The following is a 7370-nucleotide window of genomic DNA, read 5'->3' as shown; positions in this document are numbered from 1 at the left end:
CTCTTATTATTGTCAGCAGAGGTGTCTGTCCAGATATCTCCAGTCCACTATTTGCAGCTGATCAGTGTAAGATGTGAGTTCTTGGTGTCATCCTCTGAGAATCAAAGAGAAAGGGCTTTTCTCTAGATCTTTTCCCTAACACCCAGAGACAGATAATGCCTAAATAATTAGGGCCAGTGTGTATGACACGACAGTCTTATCGGTTAAACTCCTCTGGTTAATGATCGGCTCTGGCCTTGTTAAAGGTATGAAATACCTGATTTCCATCTTTCTTGACTACAGAGGATGTATGGCCTTGTCAAGGATACGGCCCTCCCTCTCTGTCTGCTCCACTCCACTTTCTGCTTCTCATTCCCTCTTTCCACCAGGGAGGCCTGAAATGTTTGAAGCTTTCCCTTTTTTCTTTTGGCCCTCTCTCTTTTTCTGTGCCGAGGTCCCTGGATGTGGAGTTTTTAATTACTCTCTCCTGGCTTTGTGCATAACCAATGAAAGATTGAAGGGCACTTCCCTCTGAAAGGCACTGTTAGAATATGGGTTTTTCTAATGCCATCGCTTTGGGAGAGGAATACTAATACACAGACTGTGACTTTTTGTGCTTTTGTGTGCATCTGCAGTTTAAGTGTGTATGGGTGTGCTCATGTACTCATATCTGTGTGTGTGTGTATATTTGCGAGTGCGGCCCCTAGACAGACTGTCTGGTCGTTGTTTTGCATGTGAATCAGGGCAGGGGGAGGAATGGCATTATTAGATAGGGTATGCAACGCTGTGGTGCTGAGCTGTATAAAGACTGGGGGAGCAGGTAGTTTCACTGAATTGATTAGATTTCTTTAAGTCAAGTTTGAGGGTGCAACACCTCAAGGTGCCCCTAACATCTCTGTTGTTAAGATAGCAAAATGAATAAAGGGGGGCATGACAATCAATATAAGATATCATAAACAAATGATTAGACTACACAAACTGTTTTGGGTACAGTACAGATTTCTTTACATTCAACCTAAAAGTACAATGTCCTTCAAAGCAACAACGCATGTAGCTGAAGAATATTTTATACTACATTTGTGAAAGCTGTGGCACAAAGTGAATTGAAAGTAGGCAAACTCTAAAAATGAATACATCTCTGTACACCTAGAATGGAATAGGATAATTAATATGATTACATTTTAAAATATAGACGTGTTGATGGAACAAGATTAGTTCAGCATTATTTCATGTGTCTGTGCAGTGTTAATTAGTGTCAGGTGATTGATGGTAATTTAGCCCATTGAGGTCATAAGATGCTCATCATGTTTCTGCTTTCTTATGGACACCCATCCTAATTGCTTTCATGAATATATCATCATTTTTCCCTCCCTTGCTCCCTCCTCTTCCGCTCCCCCTTTCACTCTTAAGTTGCAGAAAGCAAATGTCTTTTATGTGCCTTCAAGAAAGTGTTATTTATTTCCCAGGGCTGAATGGGCTTGAATTGTACATGTGACCACGGGGTTATAAGGTATTAATATACACGGCAGAAAGCGACGGGGGCGTAGTAGGAATTTTTCCTTCGGTCAGCACTGCGTAGGTAGTGTTCGCACAGGGCTCCCTAATATGTGTGAATTCATTTCCCCCAACACAGGAGGAAAACTTCAAAGGCAGGGACGAGAACTTGGCTGACTGGATTTGAAAGGGATGAGTCTCTAATCTGGTTAAACTTTGCTTGCTCTGTATATTTTCTCACTGCCTCTTCACCCATTCTCTCTCTAACACCCCTCCCACCTTGTTTATTTTCTTCCAGCGATGAATCTACCTTGTGAGCTGGTTTGCTTCAAAAAGTGAAAGAAATGATGACTTAATGTTTCAGCAAGAACAGCAGCATAAACCAATCTCAGGACTTGCGTTTGCTTGTTTAGGGATTATATTTCTTTAAGCCTGTCATCTTCCTGCTCGCCGGTGTATAAACTTCCCCCTCCCCTCTCCTTCACACCGCCCTCTTCCACTGCCCTCGCACACCATCGCTGTTATAAATGGGAGGATGTATTCAATGTGTCGCAGCATCTTTACGCATTACATTTGCTTTGCTGTGTGTGTCATCATTTCAGGTCTTGCCTTAGCAAGCCTTTAGGGCGCTCTTCCCTTGCATCAACCCCATGTGACAGCACCTGAAATATGCATATGTTTCTGAGGCTCTGCAGGGTGCCATTTGGAATGCTAGAGATGGCAGGCCAGAGTGCTCAAGACCTATTCTCTGAATATTTGATGGTCTTAATGAGCAGGAAAAATACAGGACTAAGCACTTTGTTGGTTTGCTTGACTCTCGGCGTGTGAGAAATAATGGACGGGAGGAAAGAATGAAATATTGAAAACTCTGTAATAACTCTACAGTAACAGGAGGAAGGTTCTCTCCATTGTGATGATGCCTAAGGTCATGAAAAAGTTACAAGTAAAGGTCACATTTTCTTAGAGGGAAATGAAAAGACCAGGGCTGTATTAAGTTGATCTGTGCATACCTATAGACGATCAAAAGTCTTTGATGTATGCTTAAAGGGTCCATGACTGATAAATGGCGAGTGTCGAAGGGGGCGAATGGATAGATAGACAGATGGATGGATAGATGAGTGGTGTGTGGATGAAGGATAGTGGGTCATGGTTATTACTCATCAAGTTTAGAGTTCTTGCACTTTCTGGTGGAGTAAGTGGCTTTCACAGTTTCCACCGCTACTGTACCTGTAATAACTTTGCGCCCCTGGTGCCCTTGCAATAAAATGATGATAAATGATAGGGAGGGAAGATGAAACCTGGACTCTTTGTGTGTGTGAGGGTTTGTGTGTGTTTATGTTTTCTGGCAGAGACAGTATATGTAAAAGTTACCTCAGCAATGATGCATTGCATAACTTAACTTATTCAACAATTAATTCAGTGACCAAAGTGTTGCATCCTCAAAGCACAAATAGAAGTGGAGGAATCAGGGAGGGTAAACTCACTCTTTAAGTTATAGTCACTGCTTATTAGTAACACACAGCATTTTGGATTGGAGGGGAAAAGAAAAAGCACTACAGACAAATGAATAAATATTAATCTAGCCTCTAGGGGTGACTTTTTGTGCAGCAATAAATATTCACAGCAGGACGTAGCCTGGCACGACTTTGGATGTTCTCTTTAATTGAAGGTGTGGATTGAGCAGACAGGTTTCCTGCGGGTTGACTCGTGTCAGCCGTCCCTTCCACTCGACTGTGAAAAAGCTGTCGTGGCAGATATGGATTAGCGTCAGAGCATTGCAGGGCAAGTTTTACATGTCTTTGGTGGCACTGCCAGCGCTGCCCCCTGACTACTAATAACCTCTGTTGTCCTGTGTCTTCGTAGCGTCGCTTGGCCAATGCTTTGCGAATGCTTTGCGACGGCTGTTTTGTACCGGTGCCAGTCTTAATGCCCGGGCTTCCTGGCAGATCAGAGGTGGAGGGGTGTGTTTGGTGAAGGGGGGTAAGGGGTGCAGGGCTCGTTCAAGAGAGAAAAAAGAGATGGAGAGAGGTTGTCAAAACAACTCCTTTCTCCCCTCCTCAGCTGCTTCCTCTCCGTCTCTTCTTCTACTCCACCCTTGCTGCCAAAAGCCGGAAAGAGATCAAAGGGGGCCAACATGAAAGGCATCCCTGAGATTCTGTTTTTCGGTGCCCTGTCTCCCTGCTCTCTCGTCACAGATATGGAAATGCTGAATCCCAAATACAGCCTGTACCTAGGCTGCAGAGAATGCCCGGCCTCACTTTCTCTCTCTTTTCCCTTTGCTTCCTCTCCTCTCCTCCGCCTCGTCTCACCCCTTCATCATCATCTCTCTCCATCCTCTGCTCTTGCTTCTCTCCAGCAGCCCTCAGGCTTGCAGGTAGATAGCAGTTGATTGGCAGCTGCTGTGACAGTCAGTGGAACTGGCTGAGAGTGGATGAGTGTCAGCCTTGCTCCAGGGGCTTAAGGCAGCAGCAATGTTGTAGCTCCCTGCTGGAGAGAGAGAGGCCCATGAAATAAAACTCAGTCAAGTCTTCTCTTTTCCTCGCTTCTCTCAACTGAAGCAGGTAGGAGCTAAATAGGTTTTTCAAATCGCTCCAGAGTTTATCCTGAGACTGGAAACTGGAACATTTCTTCAACTCACATCCTGTCATGTGCTTTCCTTTGCTCTCTCCTCTTCTCCTACCTTGGTTTTGATATAACTGTGTATTTTATTGTAGGAGATAGCCTCTTGTTATTCAGGGGCTCTTAAAAATACTCTTTCACTGCCTCCCTCCCACTGTCCCTCCACTCTGAGTCCTCAGCCTCAGCTGTTACGCCACTTGACAATTAGCCATGCTGTTCCCGTTTGTGCATCGCTAAAAAAACTTTTTCCTCTTTTTGAAAAACTTCTGAATACAACTCTTCGCACAGCAGCCACGGGGGAAAGTGTGAGAATAAAAAAGTTGCAACGTGAAATCGCCTTAGTTCTAAAGTGGCTGTGACCAATTCCCAGACGGAGGGAAAGTGCTTGTGTGATGGCTTAGCTCGGTCCCGTCAACAGTAAGAATTGCGTCAGTTTTCCCTCTGGCCAAGAGTGCCCCCTTCTCTACAGCACAGACAGAGGACAGTGTGACGATGGAAAGAGCTCCGAGAGAGGCGAGGAAAGGAGGAGGCTTTATGAGGCCATTCTCGAAATCTGGCAGCCTATACCGCCTACAAAGATGCTCTGCAGATGTGTGTTGATGATAAGTATGTGAGTCAAACAGGGATGTTTATGTCCATTCCAGCTCTTTCTTCCATCCTTGTTTGTGGTGTTTTGGTCACAGCCCAAACAACGGACTACAGGCAATGCTGGCATAACTGGACCTGGTAGATAAGCACACTTTGGAATGCAGAAACTAAAAAACTTTTTTAGTTTGGTTATAAATTGTTTATTTTGGTCACATCAATTTGTTTGATTAAACTCGTGGTTGACTATACTAATATGATATGCATCAGTGCTAAAAACTTGATAAATGATGAAATTATCTAAACACCTATAGGCGTGCCTGCTGCCCATATCTTTTTGATAACTTAAACTATACAATACTGAAAACTTTTATTGGTGATTGATTAAACCCAAATGTCACGTAAACCCTCGGTTAACGAGAAATCTTCTTTCCAAAGAGTGGGAGCCTTTTCTTGTTTCTTTGGGTTTAGGGGACGGACAAACACTTCCAAGAGCCCATAAATATTGAATGCAATATAAATGCAGGCCCATTTGATTATGAAATGGAGGGCATGTGGATGAGTTTTGCTGTATATGTCAGATACCCACAGAGTACTCTGGAGTGTCTTGTGAGAGGATGCAAGGCATAGCAAAGTGGACCTAATTAGAGGGATTTGGAATGTATTTAAAAATGAATCACGCCTCGCCGCGACACCAACAACGGTATTCACCACTTCTCTAAATGGGCAGCTGGCAGGCAGAGGGCTTGTCGGGTTGCTAAATACTCCCAGCAACATATGAATGGGAGGCCTGATTACTTTGTCACTAATGATTCATTGGCTAGCACATGCACTCGGGCAGTGAAAATACCTCTGGGGACAACCCTTCACTCTAGTCTGTGTTCACAGCCGCCTCGGCATCTTTACATATTTGCTCCTTTCATCATTAATGCAAACTTTTTTAGTCAAAACATAACTTCAACCTTCAAAACACGTAAAAAAAATCTCCTGAAAGTTTTAAAATCTTGTAAAGAAACCAGATATCAAAGTATAAGATGTAAAAATAAGGATAATTACCCAACTTGCATCAAGGAAACACCATTTGCCAAATGTATCAATATTTATAGCCCATTAACAGTATTTGCTCTTCTCCTTCTTCTTCCTCTTCTATCTTTTTATGCCCTAAGACATGTGAATTTACACGCTCACCAATGAGCAAACCTTTAGCAAATTACCCCCTCAAACTGCCTGATTTCTAATATTAAGGCCTTCTTATTTTGTAGCACCGGATCTCTCTCCTCTGTGATTGCCTCTCTGGCGCACTGAGCAAATTTGTGGTAAACCCTTACAACCTGAGGAATGTAATTTCAAGATTGGAATGGAAGGTGATTAGAGTGAAATGGGTGAAGCCTTTGGTGATAGAGTACGTCTCAGAGACGGCATCGAGATGCAAGGAAACATCTTAGGGAAAAAAATGCAGTCTGCTTTAATTTTGCAAAGCCAGCATGAGAGATGTCGCTGTGAATTACAGCAACAGTAAACCACATGGGCATACTCACAGAAAGGCATAAATTCAAACACAGATACACAAACACATACACACTTAAGCATCATCCTCTGCATATGAATTAAATAAAAAAGAAGAGAAGGGGCTTCTAAACTTGTTTATATGCAGATTTCCCTGCGTTGGGGTGATGAAAAACAGCAAATACATGGAAAAACACTTGTGTTATTTTTACCTTCAGATAAATACGATGCGGGATACACGAAAGCTCTTTGCTCCCAACGGCGACTAATGCTTTCTTTGTTGGTTGCTCTCCCCACATCCATGGCCTTCCATTACATATATTTGCAGGTAGCACAAAGACATGAAAAGGAACTCATCTCCAGTCTGTAATATACATGCTATTGTTCTGTATAGCATGGTTTGTATCAGGTTGCAGCTGTATGATTGCTCTGTATGGATAGAATAAGAAGTTAATCTTCTTGTGAGAGGTTTAGTAACAGGTTGTGCTGGCAATGAAAACCACTTGGCACTGCTACCTCCACTCCACCACTACAGTCTTTATGCTTTCATTGCTCTCTCTCTCTCTCTCTCTCTCTCTCTCTCTCTGTCTCTTTCTATCTCTATCTCTCTGTCCCTCAGTCCAAGAGCCTAAGAGTAAGCTTTGACTCATATGTAGTCAATCAGCATTGGCTGATCTAATTTTCTATATACCAGTGAAAGAGGAAACAGGTCTAGTGTTTCTCGCACAGGATAATCCAGGCGCCTGTCTCTCTCTTGTTAAGTGGGCAAGTTGGCTATTGTGATGAGCAGTGTGTGTTAGACTCTGATAATTACGGGATGCTAGGGGGGAGTTCTCCCTATCTGGCCTGGGAAATGTGGCAACGTATCACCTTTGTGGGAATGGAGCAGCTGCTCGCTGTGGGAGCCAAACCTGGCAACCCAGAACACCCTGTGCTACATGACTGCAGATGTTGCAAGATTAGACTATAGAGAGAGAGAGAGAGATGCTACCAGACTTACAACACGATTGACTGATTTGAGCTGAGGAAGATTACCTGAATGTGAAACTAATATACCCACACTTGTATGCAGTCCATGTGCACCAATTCATGTATGCAAATACATGGACACATAACACATGCCTACATTCCCATGAGTTAGACATACAAACCCGTAGATACTACAATTCTGTCTCAATTTATCCCCC

The 7370-nt window shown here is 43.3% G+C and overlaps 1 protein-coding gene across 1 annotated transcript in view; it reads left to right on the top strand.

Annotated features, from left to right (window-relative positions):
- The window catches only part of LOC118321211 (partitioning defective 3 homolog), a gene marked incomplete in the record, with an annotated part of 316585 nt that overhangs the window by 89534 nt on the left and 219681 nt on the right, over positions 1 to 7370 (top strand).

This window comes from Morone saxatilis, unplaced genomic scaffold (genome assembly GCF_004916995.1).
Source record: "Morone saxatilis isolate NCDOM2014 unplaced genomic scaffold, NCSU_SB_2.0 Contig0, whole genome shotgun sequence".
Taxonomy (NCBI): Eukaryota; Metazoa; Chordata; class Actinopteri; family Moronidae; genus Morone; species Morone saxatilis.
Note: the sequence above shows the minus strand (reverse complement) of the source record. Positions and strands in the feature narration are given on the sequence as shown.